Source organism: Sinocyclocheilus anshuiensis, unplaced genomic scaffold, assembly GCF_001515605.1.
Source record: "Sinocyclocheilus anshuiensis isolate Anshui unplaced genomic scaffold, SAMN03320099.WGS_v1.1 scaffold813, whole genome shotgun sequence".
NCBI classification, from domain to species: Eukaryota; Metazoa; Chordata; class Actinopteri; order Cypriniformes; family Cyprinidae; genus Sinocyclocheilus; species Sinocyclocheilus anshuiensis.
In genome coordinates this window covers 1,050,220-1,073,170 of record NW_015540942.1, presented here as the reverse complement: position 1 = coordinate 1,073,170, position 22,951 = coordinate 1,050,220, and the positions used below count along the sequence as shown (strand labels likewise).

The following is a 22,951-nucleotide window of genomic DNA, read 5'->3' as shown; positions in this document are numbered from 1 at the left end:
GCTCTCTCTCTCTCCCATTCCGGCTCTCTTTCATTCAGCTCCAGGACCGCAGATTCCCTCTACTTGTTCATACTGATCTCTCTCCGACTGCACACTTTTTTTGTTTAGCAGGGATTTCTCATAATGCACACACATACTCTACACACACATAGTGTTTTATAATAAGCTGACGCTATTTTCATCCTTTTAAAGGGATAGTTCACCCAAAAATGAAAATTCTGTCATAATTTATTCACCTTCATGTTGTTCCAGACTTTCTTTTGTGAACCAAAAGAAAAGATATTCTTAAGAATATTGGTAACAAAACAAAACAAAAGACGTCAATAGTATGGATAATAGTTTAGATATTTTTCCCCCCAACATATCTTCTGTTTACCACAGTTTTGGGACAACATGAAGATTAGTGACTATTAAAAGAAAACTATTAAAATTGTTTTCGGTAACTGAAATAAATCTGAAATAAATGAAATATTCATATTACATGAAAAACTTTGCTTTGGCGACTAAATTAAAGTCCATATTGCAGGTTAGAGACCCAGTGAGTCAATGTATAGAAAAATAATGTAGGAACTAGATTTTGTTTAAAATATACTTATAAATATGCTACTTGAGGCTTCTGGAGTCGTCTTTCTGAGAAAATTTTACTTCCGCGTCTGAAAATCGCCAAAACCGGAAGTGACGGGAGGTAGTGCGGTCAATTTAAACAACAGGAAAACAATGGATCGCGTAAGGAAATCATAAATGTTTATTCATACTCATATAACGGACCACAGCCATACAATTATGAGCCTGCTATGCGGCCAAGAGAGCAGGGACAGGCCAGGATTATTAATTAAAGTTTATCCTGCCATTGATCCTGGTGACCACAAACTCGACTACGAATTGGAGGTCTTGGAGGTCTTTGTGTCCGCGCAAAGAGAGAGAATCGCTATTCATTACTTTCACTTCGCAATAATAATAATAATAATAATAATATAAAAAAAGTCAACACAGAGAGAACATGCAAACTCCACACAGATGTTTTTTTATTCACAATAAGCTACAGAATACGCAGAAAACTGAATCTATAGGACTAATAGCGAATCGTGCTTTGGTTCCTGTTTTTCCTTTAAAAAGTCATTGTAGCCTAGTTACAGCGAAAAATTCATTTAGGTTTTATTATATATGTATATTTAATGATTTAATGTTATTTAATGTTATACACAGTCATTTACCTCACTTCACAATAATAAAAAGAAAACAGTGGTGTCATGCACCTCAGAAAATTAAGGTTCTGCCTAAATGTAAGCATAACAATTACTGTGCATAACATTAAATCAATATTTTAGAATTGCAGAATACACACACACACACAAAGGGCTGGGCGGTATGACGGTATATATCGTTACCGTGAAATAGTGTCTATCGTTAGAGATTTTGCTATATCGTGTATTCCACGGTATGCAAATATATCTGCGTAACATAGTACTGCTTAAATGTTATACACCTATTGAGTGATAAGGAAACATGCGTGAATGAGAAAATAAAGAGTGGGACGCACTTGGTAGAGTTATTAAGTGCAATAAGTAGTGAATAAGAACTCAATGCGGTGCTCGCGCTGACTGACACATAGCCAAAGCACGCACACTGAAAGCCCCTCTCTCGACAGCATGCGATCGCAAAAACTGATCTCTTTAGTGTTTCTTTGTGCTTGAATGGTCAAATACGCACACATAATGCCCGTCGTGTGGAGTATTCAAGTAAACACAGTCGGTTACATCACTTCCGGTTTTGGCGGTTTTTAGATGCGGAAGTAAAATTTTCTCACAAAAACGACTCCAGAAGCCTCGAGTAGCATATTTATACGTATATTTTAAACAAAATCTAGTTCCTACATTATTTTTCTATACATTGACTCGCTGGGTCTCTAACCTGCAATATGCACTTTAAGTTCAAGTACTAAAATTACTAAAACTAAATTATTATACAGAAGTATTGAAAAATAATACAAATTAAAAAAACACATAAAACACCCCTAAAACGGTGTTTTAAGCTTCAAGTAGCGTATTTATAATTATATATATATATATTTTTTTTTAACAAAATCTGGTTCCTGCATTATTTTTCTATACATTGACTCGCTGGGTCTCTAACCTGCAATATGCACTTTAAGTTCAAGTACTAAAATGACTAAAACTAAATTATTATACAGAAGTATTGAAAAATAATACAAATTAAAAAAACACATAAAACACCCCTAAAACGGTGTTTTAAGCTTCAAGTAGCGTATTTATAATTATATATATATATATTTTTTTTTAACAAAATCTGGTTCCTGCATTATTTTTCTATACATTGACTCGCTGGGTCTCTAACCTGCAATATGCACTTTAAGTTCAAGTACTAAAATGACTAAAACTCAATTATTATACAGAAGTATTGAAAAATAATACAAATTAAAAAAACACATAAAACACCCCTAAAACTTCTATTAAAATGGAAACTGAAAATCTAAAAATAAAAGCTAATTTAAAATATTAATAAATACTATAATAGTAAATAAATAATACTAAAACTTAAAAAAAAAATGTGTCTATATTTATTAATTTTTTTAGCTTTTGACAATAATTCAACAACTTGATATTTATGCATTTGAGCTGAAATGGCAAAAAAATAACAGCCAAATACACTTAATTCAGAATATAATACAAATAAAAACATAAAAACATATATTATGGTTTTTAAAAAACACAGCAAAAACGGCAATATTCTGAAATTGACAAAATATTAAAATTTTTTTTTTTTTTTACAATTTCAAAAGGATATTATTTTGTGTGTTTAAGCTGTTTAAGCTGTTTAGTCTTTGTAGGGTCATTTTCTGTCCCCAGCAATGTAGGAAAAACTTACAAACACATGCACTGAGCACCAACAACTTCTTTTTATGAAAAGTAGTAGAATTTATTTGAATTCTCTGGTGTGGACTGAACTAAACTAATTTCGCCTAACAAGAAAAAGTGGGAACCAAAAAATACACTTCAAACAGAGGATGAATACTGAGTTGTGAAAGAATAATTAATTATATTGCAATACCTTCTATGCTTTCCCAAGGGGGCCAGATTGTGTGGTGACCTGAGTGTCTGGATGAATACATTTTGATTATTTGTCTACTACCCGGCTGCAACCATTATGGGTGAGTGGGGCACCTTAGGGCACAGCAGCCATCAGGCTCTCCTGGGATGGTGCTGATTGTCCCAAGTACAGCCTCCAAAACACCTCATCTGACAGGAAAATAACAGCTAATGTCCACTAGAGCAACACATCTCCATAAAAAAATCTAACGTGCATCTGAATGTAGCAAGGGAGCTGTATGTTCGGTCCAAATGAACTCTGCATTAATTTGAGTAAACTGATTTTTGATTAGTGGCCAAATCAAAAGAGACCACACCCAAGACTCTAGTCCGTATATATAGATCAGGTCACCAATGTCTCATGGTCCAGCAGGAATCCAAAACATACAAAAGTTTAATAACTACTCAAATTCCTAACTCTGTTAGGAGAATAAGAGTGAGAGGGAGGAGACTGAGAGTTTGTGACTTGCTGAAATAATGATCATAAGCCAACCCGTGTTCCTAAGATGAAGTCGAGTAAAGGCATTGCTTTGGAAATAAATTATAGATCATAGATCAAAATGTTTTAGCTTTTTACTCTTCTCTGTGGCTCAGTCTTTCTTTCTTTCTTTCTTTCTGTCTTTCTTTCTTTCTTTCTTTCCTGATCCCAACTGCTGACCAAGAGGGCTGTGGCAGTAATGAGGCCAGAGACAGCAGATGAAACGATGATCATCGTCTTCGGAGTTTGTTTCTGACGTGTGAGGAATCATTAAAGCGCAGTGTCGGCAGGGGAATCTTTGGCAAGCTGCCTCTGATCACAAGACAAGTGATTCTTTCTTTTGGTCTTCCTCCCTCTTTTGACTTTTCTTCTCCTCTATTCTTCCTCCCCCATCACTTTCCATTCTTCTGCACAGTTTAATGTGTACTTCATGTGTAAGGGGTGGGTTTCACATATAAAGTATTTGTGCAGCACAAATGTACAATGTGCAAATTTCATAATGCCATATTAATGAATTGTTGTATATTTAATTCTGAAAAATATATTTAGTAACAAATACCAGATAATACAATATAAAATGACAAAAACGGTCAAAACGTAAACTTGCACCATAAACAATAATGTAAATGTATATAAACTGAAACATAATATAATATATTTTACGGTGTTGTGAATTTATCATGCTTTACTGTATAAAGTAAATGCAATTTTCCTTGATGTTTCTGACTTTGACATACTAATTAGTTCAAGTTCATCTGTGTATTTGCTTCAATGTCTGTGCAAATGTTACCTTTATGTAGTGGATATAGCTTATTTAATCTCATATAAACATCATATACAGTATATTTTAAAAATTAAGTGTATTTTCTGCATGTTTATATGGATGGTTCACCCAAAAATGAAAAGTTTGTCATCATTTACTCACCATCATGTTGTAAAACCCATACAGGTTTTAGTCCACGTGAGGGTGAGTAAATGAAAACAGAATTTTCATTTTTGGTTGAACTATCCCTTTAAGTCAGAAAAGAGCAAATAAACAAAATCTACATTCACAGTCAATGTTCAGGATAGATAACCATATTTACTATTTACTAACAGTTCCTACAGACTCTCAGATAATCCTATACATATAACTGCAGACCCAAGCTTATCGAATATGGTCTGTATGAACAAGTAACCCCCTTTCCTAATCTTGAGATAGCCATAAATAACATCTGTAACCACAGTGAGAGTCACTAAAGTAAGTATCAAATACGGCCACTTCCATAACACCAGAAAGTCTTATCACAATTCTGCACACAGCGGTTTTTAATAAACAAGCCGAATCGAGTTGAGAGTTCATCTGTCAAATCTTAATTAACTGACAGTGGCTATGAATGTTCAGATATCAAATCTTGTGGGGATAGACAGTAACAGTTTCTAAAACCTTCAAACACACAGTTCATATCTCCCTCTCTGAGTTTCCAGAGCCCAACATGGAAAAAATGCAATACACGTGAAGCACAAGAGTGGCACAGCAGACAACTAGTTCTCCAACATGGTTCTAGTCACAAAGCAACAGTGCACTACTACAGACTAAGGGAGTTGCTGCAGGTTTGGTTTGATTAAAACAAACCCTGGTGCGGTTGCTCTGTTAGTGCGGTTTATTTTTAATAAGTGTGAATGCAGGCAGCCATACCTAAGTTCGCACCAAACAAGTGGACTGTGACCCCCTGAAAAGGTCAGTCTCGGTCCACTTCCAAATTAATTCTGGTGCGGTTCGACTGAAATATGAATGCAACACAGACCAAAGACATCTAAACAAACCAAAAACATGCCGTGATGTCACAAGATGTGACCCTAGAAAGGACAGAATGCTCAGGCATACATGGTTCTTCTCATCATAGGAGCATTAGTACCGCCGTCTCCTTACAGCAGATCTCTGAGGGATTCCTCTCTTTGTCAGTTATCAGCTGGTAAAAATACCACTTATGTACACACATTCAATGAGTGCATTTAGCCCAGCACACAGCAGTTTTGGATATTCGGTAAGAGAAACATATGCCATAAAAGATTTCCAATCAAGACTAATTGTCTCATTTTCTTTTTTTGGACCAGACCAAAAGTACCAGAACCTAACTACAAGTGTAAACGCACCTGACTTACCAACCAAAATGTAGCAATAGCTCATTCAAAAGTATAATTTTCTATTACATCACTTACATGCAATACTGTATATATTATATTCACTTAATAACTGTATATATTGTAATATACAGTATCTATTACAGTTACTAAAGGGATAGTTCACTCAAAAATGAAAATTACCCCATGATTTACTCACACATAAGCCATCCCATGTGTATATGACTTTCTTCTTTCAGACGAATACAATCGGAGTTATATAAAAAAATGCCCTGGCTCTTCCAAGCTTCATAATGGCAGTGAATGGTGGCCGATATTTTTAAGGAAAATAAAGTGCATCCATCCATCATAAAAAGTGCTCCACACAGCTCCAGGGTGTTAACAAAGGCCTTCTGAAGTGAAGCGATCTGTTTGTGTAAAAAAAACTAGCCACATTTAAAACTTCACAAACCGCAATCTCTAGCTTCCGCTAATTGAAGTATGCGCGATCACGAGAGAGTGGCGATCTAGTGGAGGATGCCGAAGGACGTAGGCATAGCATAAGCGCCAGTGAGAATATGCTAGTCTTTCATGAGAACCAAGTTTTGTTTACAGCAAAGGAAAACCAGTCTCCTCTTGGTTTATATCGAAATCCTCTGACATTTTCTTTACAAATCCTCGTGTTGCACTTCTAATTTGTAACTGGTGCTTGGTTTTGCTCTCTCCTCTGTGCTTCTGTGTTCGTCACTTCTCACCGGATCTTACGCTACATTCGAAACGAGGTCGGAAGTGGGAACAACTTCAAACCTCAGTGAGTTCCAGTCAATACACGTCACATTAACATATTGACCTCATGATGTCACCATGACACAATGAGAGCATTTTGTGTTTTTGTGTCAATTATGGCAAAAAACAGAAAAAAAATAACATAAAAGGCTGCCGTTCGTTTTGAAAACAGCTGACGAAGAGAACAAATTAAGGTATCATTTTATAAACGTAATGTGTAACGTTTTTAAGTTTGACATGAGGTAGCTCCACACACTATGCTCGTTGGATGCGGTGACATCAAATGGTGCATCTCACTGAAGTTGGGGTTGATCGATCTGCCTTAAGGTCAGAGGTCAGATATTTAACTTCAAGCGGCTTTCTAGACGTTATTTCCAAGTAGGAACAAATCTGAATTTCGAGTTGTCTGGAACGCAGCATTACACCTATACGTCATATGCCATCTGCTGGAGGCTAGTCTTTGTTTCCTATGTATCACCGTTGTTTTCCTGAAGGAACTGTGGTTTTTTTTTTTTATCCATTGCTGTGTGATGTGCTAAAAATGACAAACAAGTTGACTATGACTTTGAACTTGCTCTCCAAATTCAGTACTGCACATGTGTGAAAGTAAATTAGCACTCCAAACAGGTCTGGCACTAGTATCCTGCTTCTGTGTGAACACCGTGAAAAAGAGCCAGCACATTTAAGGCAGAAGAAGCAGCTACATGAAAATAGAGATGCTGATAAAGAGGAAGAAAAGATACTAAACGAAAGATAATATTATTTTAGAGAGAAAACATAGCTCCACTTAACACTTTAACAAAAAAGAATGAGAAAACAGCTGGGAAAAAAACAGGCCCTCTGTTTTTGCCATCTGTTTAATTTTCTGCCTCAGAAACCTCGGGAAGCTCTCACTACATTTCAAACCCTCCCAGCCTCAGCCTCTCAAGTGCATCTCTGTGAACTGATGTTTTAGTATGCGGCTGGAGAAGCAGGCGTCCTCCGCCCTTCAGAAGTGGGGCGTGTTGAGCACTCTTCTTTAAATAATGGTGCTAAGACCCTGCTGGGTTCTGCACCGCATGAGGTAGAAGATCAGAGCAACGAGGAAGTCATATTAGACGTTTACTGTGCTGTCTAAACCCTTATTCATTTCTCTATCTGTACCTCTCCCCTAATATTTGTTTTCTTTGCTTCCTTCTTTTGACCTTTTTATTGCCACATATCTCTTCCTCTCCCTCGCTTTTGTCCCCTCATTCCTCTGCTCTTTGAAATGTTAATTCTGTCATCAGGTCTCTTGCTTAATTGGCTGCCTCCTTGTTTTAATTAGGTATGTACAGTATGACTTGAACTAACAAGAAGCCCCTAGACTGCAGTGTGCTGTTTGTGTGTGTGTGTGTGTGTGTGGAAGCACAAAATGGGTCAGAGTGACATCATGAATTTCCTGTTTTCAGGTCTCTGTATTATGTGTCTGGCCCTTGCGTAAGGTACATCTCTCATGTTGTCGTAGTGATGGCACGAGTTTCCTGCGGCTGCACCGTTGCTCCCAGAGAAGCTAATCTGTATGGCTGAGCTGACGGTCATGAGGGCATGTTTGTCCTATTACGGCTGCATTTGCCCTCCACCTTTATAAGAAATATAAGAAACTGGACTGAACAGGATCAGGATGCTGCCGTTTCCCTGTTTCAGTAAAAAGTGAGGACCAAGCAAACTTTTGACCTGAAGTAAACTTCATCATACTTTTAAAAAGTGTTCTTATTATATAAATAGTGCACTTTAAAACAGTATAAGTGAAAACTGAATGTAATGTTTGTGGCCATTTAATTGCATTTTAATTGCAATTTAATGAAAATGCACTGTAGTTTAAAATGATATTCATGCAGTTAGCTGAACTTTTGAGTGCTTTCTCAACCACTTACTGTACATCTTTATATGTATTTCATAATTACTTACATTGTCTTTGAAATATGGTTAAAGTGTACTGCCAAATGTACTGACAAGCATTTATGGTAAACTAAAGTATACAGTAATGTGATTTCTATTGAAACTTGTAATATATCTCATGTTTTTAAATATATTTACAATTACTACAGATTTGTAATGATGAAATTGCAATTCAGTATATTTAAATGTAATACTGAATAATACAGTAATGTTAAAAACATAAATCACAGTATAATTATAAGCACAGTTTAATAAAAAATACTTTTAAGTTTTGAAGTACACTATAATTACACATTCAGTACAATTAAGCACACTTCTTTTTCTCAAGGTTATAGTGGATGATTTTATACAAAATCCTTGTGGTGCAACTTGAGGCGTCAGTATTTAAACCTAAAACATTTTGATTACCAGACTAATCTTTAACCACTATTCCAAAAGCTGTATGCATTTAGGTTTCTGTTTATGTTAACATTTTGTACAAATGACAACGTAATCGCTCTCCTGTGACATTTCATATTTCAATGGTATTTACAAAAACTGTAAATGACTTTTGTTAAATGTCCCATCTGGATTGGATGTATAAATAAATGTGCCTTTAGGTCTTTCTCAGCTAAATGTTTTCTGCATGGTTGCCCACAGAAATGTCAAAACTTGTGAATGCTCAGACAAATAAGATCAGGTGTCTCATTAAAGAGAGAGAAGGCTGCTTTGCCAGTCTGGTTTTCACCAAAAATATTGATTGCTTGAAAGCAGAACAATAGCCACTTTAAATGAAAATGCTAAATTATATATGGTATATTATTTGTTTACAGCAATACATTTTAAATTTGGAGTCCAAGGACCTCACTAATGTCGCTATAGGAGTAAAAAAAAAAATACTGCTTTAGACGACAGACACTTGAAGAAGATTATAAGAAAAAAGGAAAAGAGATGAAGACAGAAAGAATACAAAACCAAAAGTGAGCCAATATCAGCCTTATTTTCATAACTGACATGGCAGTATAGAGAAACTGAGTTATTTCTTCAAATGCTAAAGACACAAAGAGTTGGCGAAATGATGGGAATTGAGTGATCTGGAGGGTGTGTGAGCAAAAGATCGGCAGGGGGTCTCTCGCATGCATCTGACTGCAAGAACATGGCACAGATATGCCTAGCACATGACAGAAAGAGAGAAAAAGACAGATCTGAGAGTAGAGGAGTGAGAGATCGCAGAAAGAGTGTCAGCTTTACAACTTCTAATAACGAACACATTAAGTGTTTCTGGAGTGACCACATACATCTATAGTTTTCAAAGATGATTTATGAAGATCATACATTAGTGGATTGTTCACATTGCATTTCACATCAGGTTGGAAATACTAAGTCTTTCTTATGAACTTGTATGATGTATTCTGTATGCTGAGTGTGTAAGGAGAGGTTCTTTTTTCTCTAGGGAGCTGTGCTATTATGTAAGTTGACGTATCTTTGCTATAATCAGATCAGCGCGCACACAAAATAATCCAGAAACATCTGAAAAACAATGCCGAATTCACTCAGCCAAAAAGAATGAGGAAAAAAGCAGGAAAATCACCAAACCCGCTTGTGAAAATGTGCTGAGGATGAGAGGGTACTGAAGTTCATGCCTTAGGATGTCTGCGTTCATCTGAGATGCATATTTCATGCTTTGTCAAGCTGTTTATGGCTGCTTGTGGCTCACTTTTTCTTCCATCTCTGTCTTTATATCTCTCTGTCTCTTTCTCCCTGTATTTAACCTTCTTTAATGAGGGCATGGGGGGAAAATGTACATTCAAATATCTAAGCATTCTCAGTTCACACAGCATAACCACAAAACATCACAAAAATATTTAAGCAGCATTACAAAACTGTGATGTTCTGTGATGAACAAACTGCATTTGCTGACTGTATAAAATTATGCAGCATAAAGCACTGTAAATTAGCTGACAGCTATGAGTATATGCAGATATGCAGAAAGACAGAGGACGTGGAGGTGTACCATGACTTGAAAAGCTGTCTGAGAGTGTGTGGCTATTGTGGCAAGTATCCCGAGTCCAGATTAGTGTCACCCTGGAAACGCCGCTGCCACACTGATCACCTACGCACAACACCTGTGCGTGATGAGTGGCACACCTGGAGCTCGTTCCCGCTGGCCTTAAAAGCCAGGAGAAGAGACACCAGCGGGAAGGCACCCCGGAGCTCCAGGCGACATTAATGCTTGTTTCTCATTATTCGCAGACTCCGACGGCACCCCAGGAGAGGGATTTGCACCACGGCACTTCACACCACGAGCACCATGCTGAGACGGGCACCGAGCACCATTCATCAGAGCACGTGTGATCAGTGTGTGGGCAATAAATCACCCTCCGGGGCTCTTTCGATCAGTACCGAGTCTGTGTTCTCATTCACCCCGCGACATATGGTGGAGAATGCGGGCAGAACAGGTGAATTGAGACACAGTTTACCGAGCGACTGGCAGCCCGGCAGGAATATACTGACCAGGTCGTGGAACAGCTGCAGGCCAGCGTGGCGGGGCGCCTGCCCCTCCCGGAAACGCCGGTCAAAGCGCACCAATCGGAGGGCTGGGAGACTCACCTGGAGCGTCTACGGAGGGTGTTGACAGAGCTCCGGCGGGCTGGCCTGACTGCCAACCCCAAGAAGTGCCACCTCGGCCTCACCGAAGCAAAATACCTGGGGTACAAAATTGGAAGAGGGCTCATCATGCCCCAGGAAAAGAAGGTCGAGGCGGTAAAGAAGTTCCCACGTCCCGTCAACAAGACGCAGGTACGGGCATTTTTGGGGTTGGCGGGCTACTACCGATGTTTCATTCCTAACTTCTCCTCTATAGCCTGCTCCCTGTCAGACCTTACCAGGAAGGCAAGCCGGAGAGGATAGACTGGACTCCCGAGACCATTCTTTCGATCAGTACCGAGTCTGTGTTCTCATTCACCCCGCGACACTATGTACTGTATGAATCAGACGATGCACAGGGTAATGGGAACCCTATTTAAATATTCTTAGTTGGAAATGTATGACTTGGCAAAACTTTTCAGATTGTATAGGATTGAGCAAGGTTCTTTTAGGTTATCTTTCTCTTGCTCATAGTTGGCCTGTGGGGCCCTAGGTAAGATAAAAAAAATCACTATAATAAGAATCATAATGATAAAAAAATAAATAAATCATAGAACCAATGCAACGTGATTAGAGGTTTTTAACAAGCACTAAAATAATCATAATAAAAAAAATAATAATTCATAAGCGTGTGTGTGTGTGTGTGTGTGTATATATATATATATATATAGTCTTGATGAACATTCTTTATGAAAATCTCAGTTCATTTGAATTCTACATTTGAATTCTTCCCTAAGTTCAAATACAAATTGCAATTCTGCATCCTGTTTGCTACCTCAACACAACCTCAATTCAAATTTTGGAATTCAATAGGAATTTTAAAAAGCATTCTTGATTCAATTCTGAAGGCAGCACATCCCTGATGTTCAGATCTATGCTTATAAATGATTTACTGCAACAGACTTTGCAAAAAGGGCAAATTATTAATTTCTTGTGTTTTCACTCTGCAAGTCAGTGTCAATTTAAATCTGTGCCGTTCATCATTCATTATAGTGGGATGGATATAGTCACGAGTCACGACACACCACGCACTTCCAGTGTTCATTATGTGATAAGTGTCTTTGCATTGAAAATTTTCATCTACTTTTTTTTTTATAGACCATCTCACTGGGCTCTTTATATCTTTCAATGTGTCTCATGCCTTTCATTAAACAAAAGTTACTGTGCACAATGATTCCACTGTCCAAATAATAACATTCTACACATACAGTATATCTACATACAGTACTTCCAAAACAAAATATGCTTTGAATCACAGTGTGAGTACTTGTTTCGTACTGTATGACTCATGCTGTTTGATGTCATACATCATTGTAAAAGGGAGTGTGAAAAGGGCAGAGGTCAAATTATGATTTGTATCAGTGCACATTATGATCAACAAAAATTAAAAGTCGTGAATTAGAGTGATTGAATGACCTGTGAATTAATCACAATTAATATCTTTACAATCCTAAAATACTATCTCAGTGAAGTGTGTCATGTACCAATTCTCTTGTCCTGAGCTCGCTTGATAAAGTCAGTTCTACATTCACTGACTCATCAGCCCACTTGTATTTTGACTCAGGGGTCCACAGGTCTACCGAAACCATTAGTCAGCCTCGGTTTGCCTAATAAGGTCATTTGTTGAGCGGTGAGGTCAGGCAAAAGAGGCTGTTTCATGAGAGCTATAGGGACTACACAAATGCTACCCTGTGTAGCTGGCGCAGTGCTCTCGGAAACAACAGCTCAACACAGCTACCAACCTCCTTCAGGCCTCAGATGCTCTCCATTAATAAGCAGAAAAGCTCTGGTCCTTCACTTCATAAAGGGACAGCCAGTAATCACGACAGAGTTTGGGGCTCTTAATGAAACACCAGAACGCACTCCCCAGACCCTGATATTAATTACCACCTCAGCTATGGAAAGACAGTCTGTGTTTCCACATCTCACAAGTGCTCTCACCTCAAGATCAGTCTCAGCGTGCGGCTACAACTCACTAAGAGCTCAACTCACCTGACTCGCTCTGGCTCCAACATGAGAGATCAACTCACACCAAGACCAGATTCTGTCACGTTTCTGTAGTTTGCCTCGAGTTTCTTTTGACATGTACTGTAGGGAATATGGTGTAGATTCTAATGTAATGTATGATGATAGACATGTAACCATAAAATTAAAGATCAGGTTGACATTTAGTCCCTTTAAGGGCACTGAAATGTAAGCTAGTGTACTCAATGAAAGAGAAACAGTTTCCACAAAAATATTAAAGGGGTCATATGATGCGATTTAAATTTTTCCTTTCTCTTTGAAGTGTTACAAGCTCTTGGTGCATAAAAAAGATCTGTAAAGTTGCAAAGACTAAAGTCTCAAACTTTAGATCTCAAAGAGATATTCTTTATAAAAGTTAAGAGTCAACCACGTTTGTCTCGTCGCTCCGGGACACGGCATCACAATATGGTAAGGGGCGGCCAATCACAACGCACTGGATAGCTGGCCAATCAGAGCACACCTCGCTTTTCAGAACGATGAACTTTGTAAAAATCGACGCTTTTCAGAAAGGCGGGGCATAGAGGAGAAACAATAATGTACAGTATGTGGAAAATAATGTGTTTTTTTGAACCTTAAACCGCATAAACACATTTCATTACACCAAATACGAAAAATAATGTTCTTTTTAGCAACATCATATGACCCCTTTAAGCAACTGTTTTCAACACTGATAATAATAAGAAATGTTTCTTGAGCAGCAAATTACAATGATTTCCAAAGGATCATGTGACACTGAAGACTGTCATGATGCTGAAAATTCAGCTTTGATATTACACTAATGAATTACATTTTAAAACACATTACAATAGAAATCAATTATTTTAGATTGTGATAATATTTCACAATATTAATGTTTTTATTGTATTTCTGATCGAATAAATGCAGCCCCGGTGATCATAAGAGAACAGTAGTTTATGTTTTTAGCAGATATATGCATTTAATACATTCATTTTCGATCTGGAAAATATACAGCCAAAATCATATAATCTTCAATCCGACAAATGCTCAGTAGAATGTGAATATGTTCCCCTAGTAAAAAAATAAAAAATAAAAATACTTGTCTCTAACAAGCAACAGCACTTTGCCCATCATGGGTCTATTGTATACTAAAAGCTACTGGTCACCTGATTAAAGGTGTATTCTGTCATTTTTGTACATGTTGTGGTAATTTGGCAGCCACACTGGAATGACACCTAGTGGTGTGGATGAAACATCACACATAGTCAATGGTAATAGAAACACACCATTCACAGTCAAATCACAATGAATTTAAAGATTTTTTTTCAAAATTACTACTAAAAAAAACAAAAAATAAACAAAACTGAGTGCACCTTGTGCTGTCCCAGCTTTCTATGAGCTAAATTATTGTTACGAAAACAAGCAGTTAAAATGGCTGGCTCCCATTCTGCATATCTGGCAAGCAGTGCTGTACTCATTAAATATATGTTTGGAGAGAATAAGCAGTTTGCGTGTGTAAATCAGCCGCTGTAGAATGAGCTGTACAGCGCTAATGGAGAATGTTGGCCTGTGGGGCTGAGTAAACACATGGCTATTTTTAAAACACAGGCTCTGGATCAGCAACAGTGGCAGACTACAACTCATAACACAGCATGCATAAAGTACACATCGTTCATTATGTACTCCGTTACAAGAAAGCACAGTTGCTGTTTTAGGCTATGCTCATATAGCAGTGCAATATGGTTGTCAGTCCTGTTTGGAGTGAAACATATTCATATACAGTTCAGTTATGTAAAAGAGTGACAAACGTATTCTATTACCAAAGTTACTCCCTGGTGATACATTTTTTTAACAATCAGAACTGCATTTAAAGAGTGAATCTGGATAAATGTAAGCTGTATGAACTTATTTATAAATGACAACTCTGACAAAAGCACAAAAAGCTCCTGTCAATGTTCATACATTCACACTATCATTACACTTTTTACAATAAGAGTTTTTGACCACATACTGCTTCTTAAAGAGGATCAAATGAAAAAAAAATCAAAAATCCTCAAAGATGCAATTTAAAGTCTTGATATTTACTATCATTACCTGTCACTATGGTTACAGCTATTACTCAAGGCTATCCAGAGAAGAGGGTTGACTTTGGTTACTCATTCATACGACAGCATTCGATCTGCTCCTGTCTGCTATTGTATGTACAGGGCAATTTCACAGACACACCTGTTAGTAAATACAGCTGTCAATCCCAAACACTGACACAGCCTTTCAAACCTCTTCTCTCACATTCATTTACACCAGAACCTTATACAGGCTTTTGGGTCCTTTCGACCTTCGCTTCTCTAGCGATCTGTCATTTCGATTGAATTACAAAACCCTCCATCCTTGCAAGCCTGTCACTTAGCATGTGGAACAGCTGAGAGCGTGAACAGCACAGTTTACACACGCCTCAGGAGATATGTGTGTGTTTGCGCACTTTACTTGCCATCGAGTCTCCACCTCATCGAGAACTGATTGATTTTTACAAAATAAGTGTCTATAAGCGCCTGTTCAGTCACTTTTGGCCCTGCAATCTACAACATGTGTATCAGTGTGTCTAACATCTTTCACAATAGCATCAATCACAGCAGAAACCGCTGTTTACTCTGTCTGTCACACTGATATGTGATCTGTACAAACTCTCAGGAGAGATTTCCACTAGTCATTTCGTTGCTAAGCCATGTGCTATGTGTAATAACGTCCTCCCCCACCATCTAAAACCTTTCTTAAATGCAAAGCCATCTGCTTGTGGATTCCAGAATAACAGGACCAAGGGTACATATGTGAGGATAAAGAATTAATGTTATTTTTCTGACGGTCCTTTGTAGCCCAAACCAAAGCCTCGGATTAATCTTCCGCGTCGACACAGAGAGACAGCACATGTTGCAACACTTCACATCAGTGGATGGAGATGCACACGCATCAAAGTACCACACATCCACCAGATCTGAGAGGGTTTGTGGAATATGAAAATTCACGATTTCATTAATTAAAAAAAATATATACTTTTAACGAATATATACAACATCATTCAACGGTTTGGGGGCTGTCAAATGTTTTAATGTTTTTGAACAAAGTCTCTTATGTTCACCAAGGCTGTGTTTATTAAAGGGGTCATATGATGCGATTTCAATTTTTCCTTTCTCTTTGGAGTGTTACAAGCTCTTGGTGCATAAAGAAGATCTGTCGCTTTTTTAGAACGATGAGCTTTGTAAAAATCGACGCGTTTCAGAAAGGTGGGGCATAGAGGAGAAACAATAATGTACAGTATGTGGAAAATAATGTGTTTTTTGAACCTTAAACCGCATAAACATATTTCATTACCGCAAATACACAAAATAATGTTCTTTTTAGCAGCATCATATGACCCCTTTAAATAAATTATAATATTGTGAAATTTTATTTAAAATAACTGTTTTCTATTTTCATATATTTTCATGTATACTCTGTATAAATAAATGCTCCAAGAGGTGTTTTTTGCAATGATGCCATGGAAGAACCATTTTGGGTTCCCCAAAGAACTTTTCAGTAAACAGTTCTTAAAGGAACCATGTTTTTCTTAGTGCGAAGATTTTAATAATCTAACTTTTTTCCACTGTAGAGAACCTTTTGTGGAATGGAAAGGTTCCATGGATGTTGAAGGTTCTTCATAGACCCATTATAATGCAGATGAAGAAGAGTGTATCCCTGTGATGACTTTTCAGCTTCATTACTCCAGTCTTCAGTGTCACATGACAGTATCATTCTAATATGCTGATTTGGTCTTTAAGAAACATTTCTCATTATTAGCAATGCTGAAAACAGTTTGATAGAAAAACCACAATAGAAAATGTGATTGTTGTGACATTTGAGCCTCTTGAGCCTTGAGCCTCTAACATAAAATGAATGCTTATTCTGTACTGTAATTTAAATGTGTCATGCAAAGAAAAGGGATTAATTCAAACTGCCATAGCCATATTTCCATATTTATATAGTCTCAAATAAACTTTATAATCAAACTATCATAGCAGTGCAGTTTTAATTACCTCATCTGTTGACATGATGCAGTGAATTGCAGAGCTGGTGCAAATATATCTGCATCACTTTAATCAGATTCTTTCTTAACTGCTGTTTTCTCACTGCTATCATTTTTGTTGTATTATTTTGTTACTGAGAGGAAAGCGTGCACCACATATTCATCTAAACGTCACTCTCAGCAGTGTGGATGGCATCAGGATGTTCATTAACAGTATACCACTGTAAAGGCCCGTTCACACCAAGAACAATAACTATAAAGATAACTACACTCTTAAAAATAAAGGTGCTTCAAAAGGTTCTTCAAGCAATGCCATAGAAGAACCATTTTTGGTTCCACAAAGAACCATTCAGTCAAAGGTTCTTTAAAGAACCATCTCTTTCTTACCTTTTTGTAATCTGAAGAACCTTCTTTCGCCACAAAGAACCTTTTGTGAAACAGAAAGGTTCTTCAGGTGTTAAAGGTTCTTTATGGAACCTTTTAGACAAAAAGGTTCTTCTATGGCATCGTGAAGCACCTTTATTTTTAAGAGTGTATATTAGCGTCCACACCAGCGGACGATATCGTCTGTTTATTCCAAGCGCACACTCATCTGCTGCTTTAAACTCTCAAGCTCGTTATGGCAGGATTGATTCTGATTGGCTGTCAATGTTTTTATCAATCATCAGCTGGAAAAAATCGTTCTGAAAGTGATTCCAATGATATCTTTTCTCTGTGCCTTTATCGTTATAGCTGTGGTGTGGACTCTGCCATTCTTTAATACTGAGAACGATTTTTAGAACTATATCTTTATCGTTGTCTTTATAGTTATCATCCTTGGTGTGAACAGGCCTTAAAGCTATTTCCAACTTCTTTTTACTTCTAAGCGAAGAATGAAAAATAACTTTGCAATGAGTATATCGTATGGAAGCTTGTTTCTGCCACTGAATAAAAAAAAAGGTAATTGCAATTTTTTATCTCACAATTACTGACTTTTTTTCTCAGAATTATGAGATATAAACTCCCAATTGACAGTTATAACGTCAGAATAGCAAGATATAAACTCGCCATTGCGAGAAAAAAAATTAGAATTGTGAGATAAAAAGTCGCGATTACCATTTTTATTTTTTATTCAGTGGCAGAAACAGGCTTCCATAATATGGGGGCCTTGAATCATGTTCAGTATTTTGTACGTTACGTGTGCACAACTGTGAGCAGCATGAGCACGAGCAATAAGTTGCTGACTGCAGTTCACTTAACAGCCACAGCTATTGCTAATAACATGGGTTTCTTAATTCTACATATAGTCCCTTGAAACAAATACATTTAAAGTGACTATTGAAAAATATGTGTTTGCACAGTCTTTTATAGGCAACATAAAAGCAATTCAATAATTGGCCTTAACTACAGTAAATAACACCACATAGACTCAGGGTTCAACAAGGTCTACATTAATGACAACACACCAGCAGCAACACCAGCTAAAACCACCCCTCACTCACACTTACATAGAGTATGAATGGCACACAATATCACACATAGCCTATATACTGTATTAATAGCACAAGCCACACAAGACTATTACAGGACTACACAGTTACAAGAGAGTAAGCCCACAAAACTAAACATGAACAAAAAGTAGTTAAGACCAATACAGCTCCATCAACACCCTTTAAAAAACAGATTTTTGAATGTTTCTAATAAGTTAATTTTGCAATTTTGCTTTAACTACACATTGTCATATGAACAGCAGTTAGTAACTACACTGAGAAGTTGTGTTTTCATTTGATTTACTAAAAAGAACCAGATAAGATTCATTTGTCCTGGAATCAGAATGCAGTAGCTGCGCTGCATATTTTTTGATTCAGTTCTAAAAAGAACTGAACTACACTTGACGCAATATTTCACGCTGTAAATTCAGTTTCTGTATTTCAGTGCTGCAAAATAATTAGTGTAAGAATCTCTGCAAAGTACTGTATGATATTCTGCCTGCATCTGTGAAATAATGCATGTGTGAGAACTGTTAATAGAACTAAAAGAATATGAATGGTTTCACAGTTCCCAACCCTAAATTTGACTTGTTCAAAACTTATATGTCTGCTATGAGAGAGCAGACTCTTAACAGTCTCGCCTTCAGTACTCACAGCTCATTTCTGAGTGACTGCTTGGCCATTATGGATAAAATTCTCTGGGTACAATCTAACTCAGACACACGTCAGATAGCCACAGACGCCCCACATTGACAGTCTGTCTGTGACTGATTCTGTGTGAGTGAAGTGAAAGCACTTCTTCTGTAAGACAGTTATATTCTCTCCAAGTGGCTCTAGCTAGCAAACTGGTCTCTATCTTCTCTATTACCAGGTCAAATTCATAAACTGCTTTCATTCTACTCTAAATCCGATTTTTTGCTTGCATGTGACATAGACCTGATTATATTTGAGCAGTGTGAACATAAAAATCCAATCTTTTAAATGTGTCCACTTTCATATGTTTTGCTAACTGTGACCCTAAAAATGATTACATTTAATCCAGTATATGAAGCTTTTTAGTTACAAAGATAAGAGAATGTGAATTACTTTGAATCTTTGAAATTACAATACAGTTTTAAGCAACATTCCCCCAAACAGTCCCAACTAACCTAACGCTGTCTGAAATTGTTAATACTTTGCCTTGATATTTTTTTTCTCACCAATTCATTTTTTACAATGCACAGATCGTTTACTAATGTATATATTAGTTTCAACCCACCACTTATTAATAGATGGCAAAGAAAATGGAGAATAGACATAAAGATACTAATATGAAAACAGACTAATATGAATCGGACTGAAATGAACTGAGCGAGCACAGATGCATATATTGATGTAACTTGAAAGTAGCCAGATATAGACTCAGTATTGATATCAGCAGAGAACCATGGGGATGTTTTCAGCTTGACTACACAATATAAAGCCATTGAGATAGTCTGAAACAAAAAAAAACAAGAGCTGCAACTATGTACCAAACAAACTCCATCTACATCAATGGCTTGAGACGGGCCTCTGATCAATACTTTCATTAGAACGCTCAATTGCTGTCTTTTGTCTCTTAAGAGAGAGAGCACAGAATGACTCAAATTGGTTCATCCTTCCTCTAGAAATCTTTAAGTACATCTTATTAAAAAAAAAGAAGAAAGCGATTTGACTAAAAACCAATACAATGCAAGTTGCACAGCATTTTCATTTTTCTTGTCAGGCCCCTTCCAACCAAAGCAACTTACCAGAATGATGGTTGATGTTGCTTCTAAAGCATTGTGTGATTAAAGAATTAACTGTCAGTCATGAATGAGACAGATTCATTTAAAATGTGTCCCTGATAGTGGTGCAATACAATAGATTGTTCTGTTGCCAGAGCTGACTGACTTCTCAATTACTTTAGAGCAGGTTGGACTGAATATTTCCAGTGAAATTAGGCCTTTCAGACAAACACACAGGCTTTACCGAGAACACATCCTGTAGAGCAGAAGGATCAAACCTATTTAAATATTAGAGATGGTCAAAGTGCACCATAATGTTCCTATAATAAGGTCAACGATAGAGACACGATACGATTTAGCCGAAACAATCTCACCACATGCTGTGACACCCATTAGCTCCCACTGAGAGACAATGTCACAGATGATGCCCGTGTCCACATCTAAATGACTCATCTACACACAAGCATATAGCCTCTTGGATAAATAAAGCGTAAGACCTGCTGTCAGACATCAAAATCCTCTTAAAAACCCATTGCGCTCAGGCAACCTATGAACAGTCCATAGAAAGATATAAAGACAAAGAGAAACACAGAGGGTCAAATTCACTACATTTAACAGTTGCCTCACTTAGTTTAGTGCGAATAACCAGTTTCAGTTTCAAATAAATGCTGTTTTTTCTGTTTTACTTTCTATTCGTCAAAAAATACTGGAGTAATGGCTGCTGAAAATTCAGCTTTGCTTCCTCTAAATTACATTTTAAAATATATAATAAAATAGAAAACATTTTAAATTATATTTGACAATATTACAGTTTTTACTGATTTTCTGATCAGCCCTGTTGAGCTTCTTTCAAAAACATCTTAACAACCCCAAATGATATATATGTGCAAAGAAGTGAATTGAGTGCATATATGTGCAAAGAAAGTGCACTCATCATTCTTAGAGAATTCTCCCTGATGGAATCCAGCTGTGTTCCAGGAGGGAGGGAGGGATAGAGGGATGTAACGGTAGAGCTGCAGCTCTTGTCGATGTGAATACAGCCGGTCAGGGCAGGGGTGGAAACCCTTAAGCACTGTTGTCAGACAGTAATAATAGAGTTCCTGTGTTAATCGCTGTTGGTGGAGAGGCTGCCATTATGTTCTTCTCAACAGTACAGTCGCTACTCACATGACACACAGAACCACACATATACACTCATTCTCACTCATTGTGTTTGTGTGCCTTCCCTAAAGGTCCTGGCTTAATGTGCTCCACATGACCGACCTTTACTGTCAACAGAGTGCCACAGCAGTCATTACAGAATAGCCATTTCACACATACATACACACATTCACCTCTCATGGGCCAAGCAAGGAGAGACACTTCAAGCAATATGAGTTTTCCCTCTGCGGTGATACAGCCAGAGCGAAGATCAGCAGATGAGCCCTCACGGCCTCTTACTAAACATTTATTTTTACACTTTTAATCTTATCCATTCTTATCTTTCCTTTTGAATTACTCTCTAATTTCTTTGCACAATGTTTATTGCATGAAGGTAAGCTGCAAATTCCTTATCAATACAAAAATTCAAAACAAGTGTCATGCCCATGAAGCATGTTAAAAAAACTTCCTTCTAGCTCTTCCCAACAACAACAAAAATTGTTTAGAGATTGTGTTGCTAGTTTTATCGTTCATAGCTATTGTTCATAACTTACAAGTTCTTTATTGTTTCATTATTTGATTTATCAACAAAGTTTCCTCAAAAACCCCTTAGGAAAAATAAAAATATGACAGAAATGAAACAATTTTTGTAGTAGTAGACTTATAACAGACTCTATATATGTGAGCAGGACCTTTTTCAAGGGAGCAAAGCAAAGCCATTTAACCATTTCATTTTCGAGAGAGCGGAAATCATCTGTGGGACCCTTAAAAACCACTGTACACTTCCTAGACCGAGCTAAATGAAAATACAAGTCTTGAGTGACTGTATTTGAAAACAAGAGAGGGCAGATATCTCTTTTCATGCTGAGTGTGTGTGTCGATGTGTGTGAATAAGAGAGAGGAAAAAACATGACAGGTCCATCATCATTTACAAAAACACAAACCACAGTACCTGTCAGCCTGGGGCAGGTCTGATGCTTGTTGAAAACTGCAAACGGATGGAACAAGTGCTTTTGCAGTGAATTTGCACATAGACAGTTTTTCATATGTACTGTTTAGCAAGGTTGTCTAGAAGCTGTTAAACAATCGATACACAAGAAAGGGACAAAAACTGCATCACGTCTACAAGTATAGTGAGACTATACCAATTCTCACCTGCTTCCCCTCCTTTGACGCTATGTATATAGTTTATCGTCTATGAGACTGTGGCAGTGTCGTCTTCTTGTGCAGCGGATCAGGTGTGATCGCCGTACCTGGTCTGCAGACGTCCTGATGCTGCAGTATTTAAGCCTTGGTTGAAATCCACTTGTCGCAGGGAACAGGGGATGGGGACCGATGAGCTCTGAGCTGTAGATAAGAGATGATGGGAGAGGGAGAGACAGTTAAAGAGCTGGTGCAACTTCTGAATAATGTTGTTTGCGGTGCTGCGAAACCCACTTGGATTTCTTAATAAGCCTGAATCTAAATAAGGTGGCAGACTTGGCATAGTCTGTCACTTAGTGCATCAGGCAGAGACATCAGAGAAAGAGAGGGAAAGA

General features: G+C 37.4%; 1 protein-coding gene across 2 annotated transcripts in view; it reads right to left on the bottom strand.

Moving 5' to 3' along the window:
* Nucleotides 1–22,951, bottom strand: part of LOC107689629 (protein phosphatase 1 regulatory subunit 29-like) — a 100,488-nt gene that overhangs the window by 44,065 nt on the left and 33,472 nt on the right. Inside the window, exon 2 of one of the 2 annotated variants that reach the window (XM_016487708.1) lies at nucleotides 22,569–22,760. The gene's annotated coding sequence lies outside the window, so the exon portion shown is untranslated. The remainder of the gene's footprint in view (nucleotides 1–22,568; nucleotides 22,761–22,951) is intronic. The other variant, XM_016487710.1, reaches the window with a different exon arrangement.